General features: G+C 43.4%; 1 protein-coding gene across 1 annotated transcript in view; it reads right to left on the reverse strand.

Moving 5' to 3' along the window:
* Positions 1-2,442, reverse strand: part of LOC125310862 (xylosyl- and glucuronyltransferase LARGE1-like) — a 49,740-nt gene extending 47,298 nt beyond the window's left edge. Inside the window, 1 exon segment of the mRNA XM_048268616.1 lies at positions 915-2,442. The gene's annotated coding sequence lies outside the window, so the exon portion shown is untranslated.
* Between the last annotated feature and the right edge of the window lie 13,943 nt (positions 2,443-16,385).

A 16,385-nucleotide genomic window follows, 5' to 3' on the forward strand; every position in this document is an offset into this window, starting at 1 on the left:
ATGCTAGAGGTATTTTCACATCAGGGAAGTGATTTACAGGGAATCATGGGCCCAATAAAACAGGAATATGAGACTATCCAAAACACTCGACTTTGTTATTATCGTTCCCAGGCAAATTGTCTGACTCTCTCCCTGCCTATCACCATTCAATAGCTTTCAAGCGGAATGAATCTTCAACAGAGCCCACGTTCATGTTTGAACTCCTGATGTCAATTTATTGAGTTTGAGTGGTTATTGTCATGGCGAGGAAACATCCACAGCACATTAACATCCAAATAATATAATCCAAAGATAGGTCAAGAATATGCTATCAAGGATAACGCAGTAGTAACGTTGTTATTAATTGTAAATAGACTTACTGCGACGTCTGTAATATCAACTTTACGATCTCAGCTGATGCTGGTGAAATTAATCACATCTCTTATCATTATCATCTTTCATTATCAACATCTCTTACATCTTACCCTGTTGCACTTTGTTGTGATTGGAGTATGAGCCGTGAGGACTTAAGAGTACAAGACAGTTAATGTGTAGAGGAGCCTACTTCGGTCAAAATGACATTAAACCTGGGTCAAGGTATTGTCTCACGGTCATCAGCGAGCTATTTACTCCGGTAGCTTTTACGATGATTGCATTGGGCAGTAACTGGACGTGGGTATTTTACTGATACGCCGCATCTGGAGAGTCCACGAGGGTCATCAATAGGGCACTTGTTCTGCACTGAGGAATAGGCAGACTGACTAGCTATAGGAGTTGAAATGCTGTCTAGTTTAGTAGGTTGATTGTTGGAAGATTCTAGACAGGACAAATATGTCTCCGTTGCCTCTCCACAGGAAAAGAAAAAAACAGGTATGCAGTTGTGATTATTATCATTTCCTCTCGGTCATTCTAAAGCCGTTCCGGTGACAGCTTACCTTATAATCCGATAATCATCCACGTCTCCTTTACTATCCACGGACTGGACGTGACGACTTATCTTCCTCCTGGCGCGTTGAAATGTGTGAGGCGTTGAGTTGCGTCAGGACCCATGAAGTCTGAACAGCACCTTTTGCTCCTCACCTACAGCAAGTAGCCCAGGTCTAAGTGTTGGCCACTGAGTTAACGACGACCTTTATCTTTGAGTGGCTACAGTTTGTGTGCCCTGACTTGGGCCACAGTTAATTGTTTCAAGAGAGTGCTAGTAACAAGTCCAAGGAGTCTTGAGGCCTTCTTTTCTTAATACAAATGGTGTAACAACATTGTATTCACACAATAGTAAAGGCGTTCGTTAAAAATAGACTTAGCTGCTAGTTACCAAACATATAATTGTAGATGTGCTTGGACCATACCGTCAGTCAACATCAGCCAAGACTAAAACAGAACAGACTTAATACACGGTGACACAAAACAGTTCCTCGTCACATAGCCTTCGTCCATCCTATTTATTTAAGAGACAACGAGAGTACTGTCGGGTAGCAAGCTGCGCAGTATCACAAACTGGTCTTTTCAGTCCTAAGTCCTAAACCCAATCGGGTTTCTATTGTACCCAGTAACTACTCATGTCTCTGGCAAACACGGCGGTGCAGACTGATAAAATATCGGCTGTCGTGGCATCTACAATTGTGGCAACCAAAGTTTCTCTCTTGCGGTAGAGTTTCAGATTATGCAGAGACAGGTCAATTTAGATTCCGTCCTCGTTTGGGTTGTCATCACAGCCCGTTCCCTGGAAGGGAAGAGTGCTTCGTCGCTTCGGCTCTTTTTTCGGTATCTAGCGCTGCTCGTCAAGGGACGAAAGTAGGCTTTGCTGTGTCTGTAGCGCCGGGAGCGTGGAGTCGCGACAAGTCAGGACAAGTGTACTCGGCGTCATAATCCAGACAGACATCAAACTGTCCTGAATCTCCCGTCATTCGCGCTTTTCGAATACAGTATGCTGCGCTCTCCCACGGCGGCCTTAACACAACAGTCCCTTCTTCCCAGCCTCCTCCGGTCCTGACAACCGCGGCGCGTCCAATCCAAGAGCGCCTCCCCCTCCTCTCTCTCTCCCGCAACAGCGTATCCACCAAAACGTGGAAGCGAGTTTACTGGATTGAACTCGAGGAGCTGTGCTGTTCACCTAAGATAAGAACATGCAATGATACCATAGCAGTCTTCCTTCATTAGGTCCTTCTTTCTCACCTCTTTAGCACTTTTTTACAGCAAGAACTTAATAGCCTACGTGTTCTGTTCTACTACATAGGCTAATGGAACATGCAGCACAATGCTTTAAAAAAAACTAATTTAAAGAAGGACAGTGCATTATTAATGAAGAAAAGTGATAGGATTCTGCTTGGTGGAATGGCTGAGGCATATTTGCTTAGAAGTTGGTTGAAGTTGGTCAAACGGAGCGTCAGACTTCCTCACCCATCCATCACGCCGACCGGTTTATCTGCTTGCCACTGACACGGCTAGGCTCCGCGCGGAGAGGCTTGTTCCCCAAACTTTGATGCGTGCAGAGATGGTAGAGCTCAGCAGTCACCAATGATAAATGACCCACTCCTTCCCCGATCCTCCTCCATCCCAATATAGCTCATCGCAGAAGCTGAGCACACACACACACACATACAGAGAGAGAGAGAGAGATGCTTACATGAGCACTGGGGTTTTATTACAACCACAGAGATAGCAATTATCTGATCATTTCAATAAAAAGGTGGCTATGATTTCATAATTGAGGAAGGGATGCTTCTTCAATAAAACGATTGGTTCTGTCAGCTTCTGCAGTAAGAGGATTTGGTTGGTGTCCTGCACCACTGTGAACACAGACCTGCTTCCCACGTTGTTTAGTGGTACTTCATGACGCTGAAAAAAGCAGTTTAAAGGCTCCAATTCTTTCTGGTGTCTGGTACAGTTGTGTGGCAACTTCAAAGGCAATGTCTGGCTGTGTGTGTGCCTGTGTGACTTTACAGTAAGACAGCCCAATATTGCCTACACTCTCTTGTACCACCATCCCATTAAATCTTTTATAAGGGAATATTTGTGGCTTAACTGCTCAGTTGACAACAGTAACTTAGAGACATGACAGAAGTCAAGAAATGTCTTGTGGCAGGATTTCTACTGTTCAGCATTACTTTCCTCTCTTCCCAAACTCTGAAGACACCGTATATGTAATTTGACAGTTCTGTGTCAAGAAGTTAATATTTCAGTCTCTCAGGTGGCTATGCCTGTCATAGCACTGCCCATGGAATACTAATGTGAAGGGCGCTTGTACCCTTTGCCTTAACACTGAGTAAACTGGCTGTTTTCCCATTACTCGTGTCTGCTTTAAATCAAACGACAAGCTCGTTTCTGACCGACCAGCATGAATATTTGATAAACTTTAATGCAGCCAGCGTGAATGGAGAATCATGAAAAAAGGCTGTGGATAAAAGAGGGTTTCAGGGATAGACTATCACAACACGAAACTCAGAAGAAAGTGAATCGGCTTCTCGGATGTCCTTTAGATCTCTGATAGAAGAAAAGGACTGTAAAACATATTGACAGAAATAGCTTTTTTGTTACCAAGGAGCGGCAAAGCTCTTCAGCTGAATCAGAGATGAGCTAGCCTCCCTCTGTCTCACAGTCAGAGCCTTTTTACCAAATCAGGAAGCAGTAATTGGAAACCGTGTGACCAGTAATGGAGGTCACCGACCTTTGCAGGCCGCTAAATCAACTCGGCCCTCCCCTTCCAGTCACAAGCTGGACACGTTTAATGAATATCTTCACAGGGAGAGACTCGGACTGACGTGATCTAAGACTGCTAGGAACTAAGCAGCATCCTCCCTAGCTTCCTTTAAGGCACGTCACCAGATTGCGGGCCCCACAGGGCATCAGTGGAGGAAAGAATGAGAAATGCAAACGAAACAAAGGAGATGTGACAGGGATTGTTTGAAGGAGGATTCAGCTCAGCTGCCTAGTGCATCTGACTGTAGATCTTCATTTCCAACCTCTTGCGTCTGCCAGCGTGTAAATATTCTGTCTTGTGGATGCCAACTGCCTCTTCTATGTCTTGTACTCTCCCTCTCCAAATAGTGTCTTTATATATTATCAATGCTCATTGATGTGTAGTTGGATTGGAGCTGCAGTGACATTTTATGGCTATTTTTCATTCTTCCACTGAGTATGTGCACAGTTCCTGTGCTTGTTTGCACTGGTTTTCTGAGTCAGATTCCTTTCAATTGATATGTTTTTGTGAGGCTGATTTGTATGTTGAGGGTAGGCTGGTGTTGTAGCTGGCTAGTTCACAGGTGGGTCTCTTGGTTGTGGTGCTGTGTTGAGAATCCCTTCTAGTGGAAGCCCTGAGGCCCACTTTGTCATACGTGTGACTGGAATTACGAGGCTTGTTTTTTTTTCCTATGCTGAGTAAACATAGAGCTTCTCTCTTTCTTCTTCTCTCTCTCATCTTTCTTTCTTCCATTCTTTATTTCTTTCTTCATCACTCATTCCTTCTTCCTCTCCATAATCCAATCAATCTGGAGCACTGATCTACAATGGAGGACGCCGGAGGGACCCTCACTTTACCTAATGAGGGTATGCAGAGGTGACCGCTCCCTATCTGCCGTCGTCAATTACCCACAAGTACCACGTCCAAAGATGCGAGGGGACAATTAAATTGGGAAATGTGTCCACTTCCAGACCCACTGAAATGTCCCTGCCTGGAGGGCGCCGCTGTCAATCACAAGGAGAGCAGCTGGAGAAAACAGCACTGGCGACCGGTGGGTGATATGAGAGAGAGAGAGAGAGAGAGAGAGAGAGAGAACGAGAGAGAGAAAGAAAAAGAGAGAGAAGCTTGGCTGTAGGGCGCGTCTTGGCAGCTGAGGGATGATTAAAGTGGAACATCTGGGTCGTCTTCTTTGACCACCACAGCACTGTGTCAAGGTCAAGGGTACTGTATGTTTCAGACTGTAATATGCTTCAATGAGAGAACTGGACAGAGGTGGCCGAGCAACATCTAAATCCGTGACTCAGAGTTAGTTAGTGGATTGTAGGACAACAACAGCTTGATGCGGAAGAGCACACAGTGTCCTCAATTGTGTGTTGCCATGAATGAGAGTGAGAGAAAGAGTTAGAGTGAGATACAGAGAGAAAAGGGATAGAAAGAGAAAAAGAGAGAGAGAGACAGAAGAAGAAATAGGTAGAGTAAAAGATATTTAGATGGGACCAGAGACTAGGGGAAGGAAAGGCCAAAGCATATGAACAGGCTGTTTCTCATGCAGTGAGGCACCCAGCACAGCTTTGATCGTGCCCGTCATATTGAATTAGCCCACAGTGGTAAACAGACATGTCTCATATTTAGGGGGACATATATCTCAAACGTCAGCTAAAGGTCAGAACAAACTCCAAATCTGCCAGCTCTCAGCCGAGCACATCGGCTCGCCGCTCGCTCCCGGCACTTCCTGTGATCTCTCTTTCTCTCTCTCTCTCTCTCTCTCTCTCTCTCTTTCTCTCTTCCCTTCTTTTTTCTTTCTTTTTCTATATATGTTTTCCTCTGTTATCCGTGACATCATCCAGTAATCTGCTTTACCTAGAGCATCCAAGATGCTTGTTACCACTGCCACATCTAATAATGCTCAAATGATCTCGCCGATCCAACACGCTGGGTCAGGTTGAGAGACCACACAGCTGTCCACCTCACATCCCAAGGGTCCCTTCTATATTTTCTCAAGCAAAGCGAGACACACGGCATTCACCTTGTTTACTGTGTGAGTTCACGCTGACATTGGGCTTTGAGTGTATCCAGTCCCTTTGGGGCAATTACCCCGAGTCTATTTTATTTATTTTTTTATTATTTTTTTAGCCCATTCAGGTAAGAGAGTGTAGCGTTTCTCAAGGGGATCTTTCACAGTGAGGCTGCCAAGGTTGGGAATAAAAGACGGGTTTTGTTGGGTTGCTGAAGGTGGGGTCTGTGACTGTAATGGCAATTTTCAATATTCCTTAATTGTTACATCTCATTATACTTGTATAAGAGAGAGAGTTTGGGCTCCTAAACATTGCAGCAAATAAATGATAATGGAATGTGTTAAGTGCTAAAGTGAAAGTGAGTGTATGTATGTATGTATGCATGTATGTATGTATGTGTGTGTGTGTGTGTGTGTGTGTGTGTGTGTGTGTGTGTGTGTGTGTGTGTGTGTGTGTGTGTGTGTGTGTGTGTGTGTGTGTGTGCAAACATAGCCACATAGTAAGACATAGACTTATTTTGTGAATTGTAACTGTCTCAGACTCAGAACAGTCCTGACTAAATAGTAAACAAATAAAATGGCTCGAGCCACAGACTATTCTAGCCAATCAACACATTGGGCACTGGAGAGTGGGGTGTCAAATGGCGTCAAACGCGGACTAGCGTGCCAAATTAGTCCCACATTTTTGATTTATGAGAGTCTATTGCTCTTTGCTGTCTTTCTCATGAATAAATTAAAAACTCTTTAAATTTAGTAATCATGCCAGTTTTTGAGCACACACACACAGCCCAGTGATGCAATAACTGTCTCCCCTTTCCAAAACCCCTTACTGTGATTAAAAAAACATAATAAACACATTACATAGCACTTACTCTCTTTCTTTCAAGTTGGCAGGTCCTTCATTTGCACACTTCACAGATTTCCCCCATGTTGCAGAGGATGTGAGGGGAGACAGTAATGAGTAGAGATGCCATAACTGATAGGGAATAAAGAGATAGCTAGCGAGGAGTCTATCTGAAATAATTCAGTCCTTGGGGAAGCAAGAATGGGGAATGGGGATGGAGGTGTGTGTGTGGGCGGTGGGGGGCTTCAGTGGAAAGAAAGCCATGTGGCTTTCAGCTTGCAGTCTTACGCCACGAATGAGAGGAACGCATGGCTGCCCGTCCTGTGGGGCCAGACTCACAGCGCCACAGCGAACAACGACGCAAATTACTTTTAATATCAGTTCACACATTTTTGGCAAAGGAGGAAAATTATTCAGATAAAGAGTTGCTACTTGCTTTTCAATTAGAAGAGAAAGGTGTGTGTCGTGCAAGTTACTGTCAGAGGAAGAGCTGAGCAAACAAGCACAAAGGAAACAGGACCTTGGACAGCACCCTAGGACCTTGGACAGCACCCTTGGACCTTGGACAGCACCCAGCTGACTATTACCAATGCATTGTGTGGTCTGTGTATGTGTGTGTGTGTGTGTGTGGGTGTGGGTGTGGGTGCGTGTGCGTGTGTGTGTGTGTGTGTGTGTCAGTTTGTGTATGTATCATTTTGAAGCAGTGTTTAAACATCAAAGTTGTTTACATATTCTAAATTACATCTGCAGCAATTTACTTTTTTGCAAATGCAGGTTCAAAAGCTGTATAAGAAAACAATTGCCATTCACAAGTTAAATTCTGCATCATGTTTAATAGCTATTTACAGTATTTCATCTAGACACTAAAACGTAGAAATCTGTGATACCGCAACAGTATTCAGTAATTGGTCCAGGGGCGATTCTAGGATCAGACCTTTAGGAAAGCCTGTTGTCATTTATCCTATTCCATAGCTAAAATCAGGTTTAGTACCGCTAAAGTAATAAGGTTTGAGCACTAAACGATTTCACAAAATCACAATAAGTACTTTATTTTTCAGGGGTGCTGAGATGAGATTTATGAGATGCTTGAGTACCGCTAAAAATAGCCTAACACCTATGAACTGGTCGCCTTCTTGCCTCCCACCATTTTGCTCTCCCAGAGGGAATGCGCAAAGCTATTCTGTTCACACATCGAACTATCCTAAAGCCTTAACAGCAATGATATCCTCATAATTCCAAACAAGTCGTGGCACAGTGAATGGCTTCTTGTGGCCTAAATCACCCAAACAGGATTGAAAGTGGTTTGATGAGCATGTGATGGATCAATACTCACTAACAGTGACAGGGTCCTCACATGCACGTATGGCAGGTCCACAGGGACAGGTCCCAGGTCTAGAGCTGTCTTCACTGCTGCTTTTAGTGCTTCATTAGCTTGTTAGCGTGGGACAAGCAGAAGATACACATGTTGTGTTGGGCTAGTGCTACTATGAATGGAGCGAAGAGAGGGATCATTACTTGGGTACATGGGGGAGATGGGGCCGTCCATACATATGCATTAGACAGATCGACCGAGAGAGGGGGAGAGAGGAGAAACGGTCACATATGGTTGACTTCTGGTTAGAAAGACAAACAGTAGATAGCTCTGCTTTCGAGATCCATATATCAGACAGCGGACTACATATTTCACTCTCTCAATAAATCCCTTCGTGATTTGGATTAACGCATGGCCGTTTGATTAACTTCATTTGTGACAATGCGGTTCCATACTCAATCACAACAGCTAAAATAACACAAAATAAAATACACAGAGGTTACTACATTGCAGATATTTTATTTACAGTCCAACAGTGTACGGCACGTCAGGGAAATTAATTTCAGTGAATAGTGGTGGGACAAATGCAAGGTGGTCTCAGAGGACTGGAGGAGCATTTCCTGTGACAGAGAGCAAAAACATCAACTCGTTATTTACATCCAAATGTAGAGAGATTGAGGGAGACCAGGAGAGAGAGAGAGAGATAGAGAGAGAGAGAAAGAAAGAGAGAGAGAGAAAGGGAGGGAGAGACTGTTTAGCATAATAGTCATTCTACTATGCAGCAGCTCACAGAATAATGCAAGGAGTTAGCAGTTAGCTGACTAGCCACAGTGAAGATACAAGGTAGCCTGGTGCTCCATTCAATCACTCAGAAATGGAAATGCCCACGGGAGAAGCTCAACATGCTCTGACATGAAAAAGGCCTATTTGGATGCTTGTAAACAACAGGGGGTAGGGCTAGGGGATGTGGGGGAGTGGTAAAAGAAAAGACAAATAGAAATCCTACATGAAAAGGTTGTGTGTGTGAGAGAGTGTGTGTGTGTGAGTGTGTGTGTGTGTGTGTGTGTGTGTGTGTGTGTGTGTGTGTGTGTGTGTGTGTGTGTGTGTGTGTGTGTGTGTGTGTGTGTGTGTGAGTGTGTGTGTGTGTGTGTGTGTGTGTGGGTGTGTGTAAGGTGCTGATAAGGAGGGATGGAACTTCAAAGTGTTTTTTGAGGAAAAGACAGGGCAGAGAAAAAGAAGAAGTCACATCCCCTGTTATCAGCTGTAGGGCTCCGTTGAATGACCCAGATTGATTTAATTATGTGCTTGATTTAACATGTCCGCGCCAGCAATTAAAATGGATGATCAATTGATAGGATAATTCAATAGCTGGGCGTCCGTCCAATCAAAAGGCCAACGCTGTGCCTGTGTCACGCGTCGTGTGACAGCGGAGTCAGACTAGGCTTCCGGCATGTTCTCATAAGAGGGTGAAGACGGTCAGGATGTGTGAATGATGCCAATACTTCTGGTGATGCTCTTAACAGTGATGTTTGGGAGCATTGATTTGTTCAAAATTATTCGGGGGAATTACTTTCATGTAATTGTCATGTACTTGCATGTACTTGCATGTGTCTCCATCATTTTCTATCCTCTAACCATTCAGGAAGTACCGTTGTTTTACTGTGTGGAAATCATTATATTCATATGATCATTGATAAACTGGATGCACTGTGAAGGAAGCAGTGTTGCACTTTTTGGTTACACTTTACTTAAAGGTATCTACATAAGAGTGACATGACACTGTCATGAACGTGTCATAAACATTATAAACAAGTCATAAAATGTAATGTCATAACGCCTTTGCCACTCGTTTCTGCCAAGTGTCATTCATTTTTTAACATAACAAGTTAGTTAACACATTAAAGTTATAACAAGTGTTATCCACTTTTCTTTTCCCCTTTTCCTACGTTGTTTTTGTAAAATAGCTGCACCTGCAGTGCACTCTATCAAGGTGTGCAGACTCCTCTCTACTTTTGCAAATTAGTATGTGAAATCAGTAAAAATTAGTCATACATACAAGCCTGTCTTTTTACAGGCATTTTATGTCAGAGAGGTCACACGCACCTGCTGCATAGAGACTATAAATCTTACCTTAAAGGAACCGTATGTAAGATTGTGGCCAAAACTGGTACTGCAATCACTTTCAAATTACTGTAGAGCCGTGTATCCCCTCCCCCTCCCCCCTGACTGGCAGAGCTGGCAACCCGGATGCCGGAACACTACTGACTTATGATTAGTAGATAGGTGGAGAGTGGCGCATCAGGCCAAAACACAACATCAACATCAGTTGAGGGCTGCAACTTCACATTTTAAATGACAATATCCTGGCCAGACTACTGTTGTCAGTGATATAAGTATTTGAAATTAACATGATTTCTTAATGTCTATTGACATATCAGTGACATTTTATGATTAATTGAAATACATTTCTTACATACGGTTCCTTTAAGGACAGAGTTGTGGTAGGATATATTCATATACAGGTGTCTTTTAATATTGCAGCAGCTGGAGTGAGCCATTAGCGTGTGAATGTGTCTATTTATTACTGATACAACTGAAGCTGGAATGGATCAGCTGAGACTCACAGAGAGATGGGCATGGAGTGGACCAGTGAAACAGAATGCCTGGCTGAAGCACTTCACACAGCAGCACCCAGTGCCAAATGAAAAGAGGAGCCTGCTGGCTTGTGTGCAATAGAGGACCTACGGCGTTTAGAATGGGACATGGGCCTTATGGGCCAATAATGGGAAAATAAATTGCAGTTTGTTCATGCATTCATGCGACTTACACACACATAAATAGACATACATGCATGCACACACACACACACACACACACACACACACACACACACACACACACACACACACACACACACACACAAACCTAGCCCACCTAATCTGCCGCTCCTAAAGGCAATAACATTCTTCTGTGTCTCAATTTGTGCAGGTTAATTTGAGTTGTGGCAAGAATAAGAAAGAGAATGTGTGTCATTTTGTGAAAATAACCGTCTATAAACACCATCCATAACCCCTTCAATTGTTAAAAATGCATTTATCTTGATGTTTGTTTTTTGTTGTTGTTTTTAAATAATAGGTTAGAAAATGACAGGGAAACACCCTTAAGCAAAATGTGTACGTGTGTATGCTTGTGTTTGTGCGTGTGTGTTTTGATTGAGACATTCCCGGCTGCACTTGGAACACGCTGTTCTGAGAAACTTTGGAGGAATCGGAGGCCCAGGGTGTCGGTGGGCTGCTGAGGGGGACACTCCATTATGAAATGTCAGCACACCCGTAAATTGAATTTGAATGACAACCCATCTCGAGGCGGACGATGTGGCATCCGCCACCATATACAGCCCCCACAACCCCCACCCCACCCTCTCCCTGGGGCACCTCTCCCTGATTTGCATATGGCATTTAGGACGAAAGAGTTTGCCCAATCTGCGCCTCCTCATTCATTTATTTCCCGTCTTTATAAATTCATGATTTTTTTCCAGTCCGGTTGAGGTCTGCGGCTATGCATTTAAACTCCCTGTGGTTTCAGACTTTATACCAAGAGGCTCCATGAATAGGATTTTCCTTTGGTCTTCTCTAGTGTCTTTCAGCCTTTTGAGTGTCTTTAAGTGATTGTATATGAGGTAAGTTTAGCCTATATGAATTTTTAATGCCTATGCAATCAGCAGTATGTTTAATGCATACACTCTGGAATCTAGTCTGTGGTCTCTTATACATTTAGATAGATAGATAGATATATATATAGATAGATAGATAGATAGATAGATAGATAGATAGATAGATACTTTATTGATCTCCAGGGGAAATTCAAGGATCCCCAGGGGAAATTCAATGTTATTTTTACAGTAATAACAATGACACAGACAAATTCATTTTCCCCATTCCAAGTTGGATTGTCAACAGTTTTGCACCGCATCGCACAAAAAACAGCATACATGTCATTCTGATTTTGCTATGAAAACAAAAAGCCCTTTGAAGCCTTTCTTCTTTTCGTCTTTCTACAATAACAACATATGAATTCCAAGAAACAGGAGAAAGAATGCGTGGAATGGAGTGGGCCAGGAGAAGGCATTAATAGTCTGTTAAAGGTGGGCGCATTGCAGGGCGTGCAGCGGGACTGACAGCTGGCTCGTCTTTGTTGCCGGGGTGCGGAGGTGCTGAGTCAGGCGCCGGGAAGCGACGGCTGCAAACAACGGAGGCTGGCAAGGGCTTGTCACGCACGTGCCAACCGTGAGCTGCCTTCCTCGCCTGGCCCTGTTTTCTTTTGTTCCTGAAATGAGACGCTCAATCCAAAGCAGCATGGTGTGTGTGTGTGTGTGTGTGTGTGTTTGCATTCACATGCGAGTGTGTTTGAGAGACTGAGATGGAAAGAGAGCTGTGTGTGTGTGTGTGTGTGTGTGTGTGTGTGTGTGTGTGATGAACATGGTTTTGAATGCAAGTTGAGAGAGGAACAATGAAAAATGTTGGTGCTGATGTGTGGTTAATGCAGCGGGTGCAGATTAGCTGAAAAGATGGGTCTCTCTCTGTGTGTGTGTGTGTGTGTGTGTGTGTGTGTGTGTGTGTGTGTGTGTGTGTGTGTTTGCATGTGTGTCTGTAAAGATGGCTCTGTGTGTGTGTGTGTTTGAAAAGATGCTTCTCTCTCTCTCTGTGTGTGTGTGTGTGTGTGTGTGTGTGTATATGTGTGTGTGTGTGTGTGTGTGTGTGTGTGTGAATGACGGCTCTCTGTGTGTGAGAGAGAGATACAGTTTGTGTGTGAGGGAGACTTGAAATTTGAGAGAGAGAGAGAGAGAGCGAGACAGAGAGGAGAGAGAGAGAGAGAGAGAGAGAGAGAGAGAGAGAGAGAGAGAGAGGGGAGAGATACAGACAGTGACAGAGACAGAGAGATGGGGAAGGGGGAAGGGTAGTGAGGAGAGTCAAATTTAATCTTTATGTGAGTGTGCACACATTTTATTAAGCAGTAATTAAGGTCATATGGATGCCAATTGGAACCCCAACACCACGTTTCTGGGGAGAGAAGATAATCACATAACATTTGGGTCTATCATTTTATTAATTATTTTATTATAAACAAACACATCTGAAATGATGCTATTGGTTTCAGTAAACTGCTCAGTTAGTCTCATTTGGCTCTCTAGATCGTCCATGTTAAATGTTGAGGAGTACATCAGCATGTTTACGAATCAAGAGTTCTACACTATGATGCGACAATTACCGAGATTTTCCCCAGAGATAGATGGCTCTGATTTTCCCCATAGACTGTATAAAGAACACTGAAACTATAGATTGTTTGCGTAGAATTCTAGAAGGAACTAGGAAAATAATTGATAATTGTTAAATGTTGAAATGGCGAAAACACATTTTTTAAACCATTTTTTTAAGAGGGATAGTGAAGTGAATAGCAGCGTGTCAGTAAATATGAGTTTATCTGTATGGAGGAGGAGAGGCACATGTTATGTGAAGAATAACTTTGAATGTTGAATTGATTGAACATTTGAACCCCAAACACAATCAATATTGTAGCACTGAGTCAGAAGTGATAAGGAAACGCTTGAAAACATGCTACGATGCCCTACAGTAAATTAAAATTCAATTTCAATAAGTAAAGATAAATGGTTGGATGAGAATTGATAAAAGCTGTGATTGATCTGCCCATGGTGTTCATTTCAAATGAACAGTTCAAGATCATCTATCAACGTTAGAAAAGATCAACGTTATATTTACCTGGAAATGACACCTGTTGTAACAAATCTACCAAAACCCATCTTGACATATTGCTTCATATCACTAAAAAAAAACACCTGAGCAGAGAGCTGTTTTCTTTGATGTGAGGATGTTCAACATTTATCACATATGTGCAACACATCCTTCCACAACCCTTAATCTTATCTTTGAAAGTATTCTTGAAACATGAGCATATAGTATGTGTTTCTCAGTGAACACTGAAGTATCAATATGGTGGCGCTGTGACGCAACTGGTTACAGTGCCCATACCATATTCTATTTAATTCGAGTCCCAATTCATTCTAGTTCGAGTCCGGCCCGGGTCATTTCCCGATTCCACCCCATCTCTCTCTCCCACTCGCTTCCTGTCAAATTAAAGGCATCAAAAAGAAAAAAGAAGTATCAATATGGCCCCTCGCTCCTTGTTACTCAAGTGACACCATGTTCTACTGTGGCCTATTATACCAGCAATGCAAGTGAGAGACAATGCAGTTCAAACTAGCCGTCAGTGCAGACGAGCGTTGTGTCACAACACAGTGATATTGACCCATGCATTGACAGACACCCTGTCTCTGGTTTGGGACTTGATGCGCTGGCTCTCTCACGGATGAATGGTCAAAAGTTTCAGGACGTCCCACTGGAATGCAGATCAAAGGTGGACATGTGGACAGCAACAACGTGTTATGTGCTCCGACAACGGTCACATCTAGTTATAGAGCACAGTGTTCCGTTCCAGTTCATCTTCATGTGAACTCTTCAAAGGAACTGACCCTGAACCTGTAAAGAAGGCTTTTGTCACATTTTCATGTTTTCCTGTGCCATCAAGTCAATGGTGCATTGACCATTACCTGACAAATACTGAGAACCACAGCAACGGTTTGCCATTGTATGATTCTGAAAAACACACTGTACCGTCTTTGTGTTCACTTATAGGGCTTTCAGCATTGAGCTCAGCACAGAACCTTGACACCCTGTCTATTGTCCTTAGTCAGTCGAGTCTGTACATCAAAACACAATAACGGCACTGAACGTCACAACACTCAACATCATCCCACAAATGTAACATTACAGCAGGGAAGAACATTCTCTGGTGCTCAGGTAGAGAATTTGGGTAAGACAAGGGCAACACACAGAGAGAGGGAGGGTAGGTTTCTGTAGGTCCTTGTCAGGCCACCACTGGTGATAGATGGAGATGATCTGTGACTCCAAGGCAAATGATGCGCTGCAGGTGATTTTTCTGTATGGGTGTGACACGGGAATAATGCGAGAGCCATCAGAGTAATGAGGTGACATTGACGCCCGTCCCTCCTCATCCGTCTTTATTTGTTCTTCTCCGGAGCTCGGATGTGCCTCGGACCTGTCACATGTGTAAGGCTATCACTGCAACAACTGTGCGAAACTAACCTGAGAGCAGCAGCAGCAGCAGCACCCAGTTGGCTATAATCAAAGCTGGGCGCTGCCACACAGCTGAACTGAAGTTCATAGCAAGGCCGCGTATCGTGCAGAAGTATTGGCATTTTTTATCCTCGGCTTCGCCCGAACTTGTGTATCGATGAAGAACTTTATCCTTTTGAACTTTTTATGTACTACGAAACGACTCGTGTATCTTCTCTCAGGGAATGTTCGGAGTATGCTACGGTTTGTGAAGTGTGTGGAGAAAAATATTCAGAGGCTCTGAGTGCTGAGAGACATGCATGAAGGGTCTGGGGTGGAGGGAAAAAAGGCTGCTGGTTGTCAGCGTTGACATGCGAAACACTCCATTACGGCGAGATGCTTGGGGAATGGCACGCCTCGTCAGGCGGGCGTTGAGCGGGTTTCACAAGTTCCCCAACGACTGCTGAGCTTTGCTAATGCCGCTCGTGAAAATGCCATCATGGTTGCTCCGTCAAACCGCCTGAGGTACGGCCTTGTGGAAGTCTAGAGTTTTCTGTACGTCCCAAGGCTTTAACTGCTACTCTTTTTGGCCTGTTTGGAGGGAACTTTTGCCGCACTGTATAGTTAAACTAACGCTTAACTTATAGTTTAGTTTTTAAGTAATCTAGCCCATGGTGTCACAATCTAATTCAGTGCCCTTAACATTTCTCTGGAGGGTTTTCTTCCTATACCACCCATCATTTTAATTTACAGAACAAAATGGCCTTGGGCATTCATGGGGTTGGTAATGATGACATCTACACTGTGTATGTGTAAGGTATGGTACACAGTACATCACAAGGGATAAAACCTTATAGTTTTATTGTCAATATAAATTCAATGCATATGCTCTAAAAACACCATGTGACTTCAAGATACTACTGTATTTCTGAATTTCATTACCAAAGGCAAATATCAGGTCAAACGTATTGCACTAAATACATATTTGTTAAGTATTGTTTTGAAAAATAATGTTATGTAAGATGCAGTTAACAGTATAAGATCATGGGCAGCTCATTGTAAAGCTGAGGTAAAGTGCCACAAATGCATTTTAAAGGTCCATTATCCAGACAACATAAGTCGCAAATATGTGTGGAGCATCCAATTATATTACTGCACACAGCCACACAAAATTGCATAGTTGCCAGAATCATTTCTCAGCTCTTGTGTTTGTGTGGGTGGTTACAGTATACCGGTATGTTGTTTTCCTTTACTGACAAAAAAAGCCAGGTTTGTGGGAACTGCTGTGGCCACTGCAGGGGACTGTTCCTGTAGCGCAGCTGTCACAATGACAAAACAACGGAAGTAGGTCACAATTGCATGGTCCCTGGCAAATCTTTCTTTCTGCTGTGTTGTCAGCCCTCCTT

The sequence above is a fragment of the Alosa alosa genome, chromosome 17 (assembly GCF_017589495.1).
Source record: "Alosa alosa isolate M-15738 ecotype Scorff River chromosome 17, AALO_Geno_1.1, whole genome shotgun sequence".
In the NCBI taxonomy this organism is placed as follows: Eukaryota; Metazoa; Chordata; class Actinopteri; order Clupeiformes; family Clupeidae; genus Alosa; species Alosa alosa.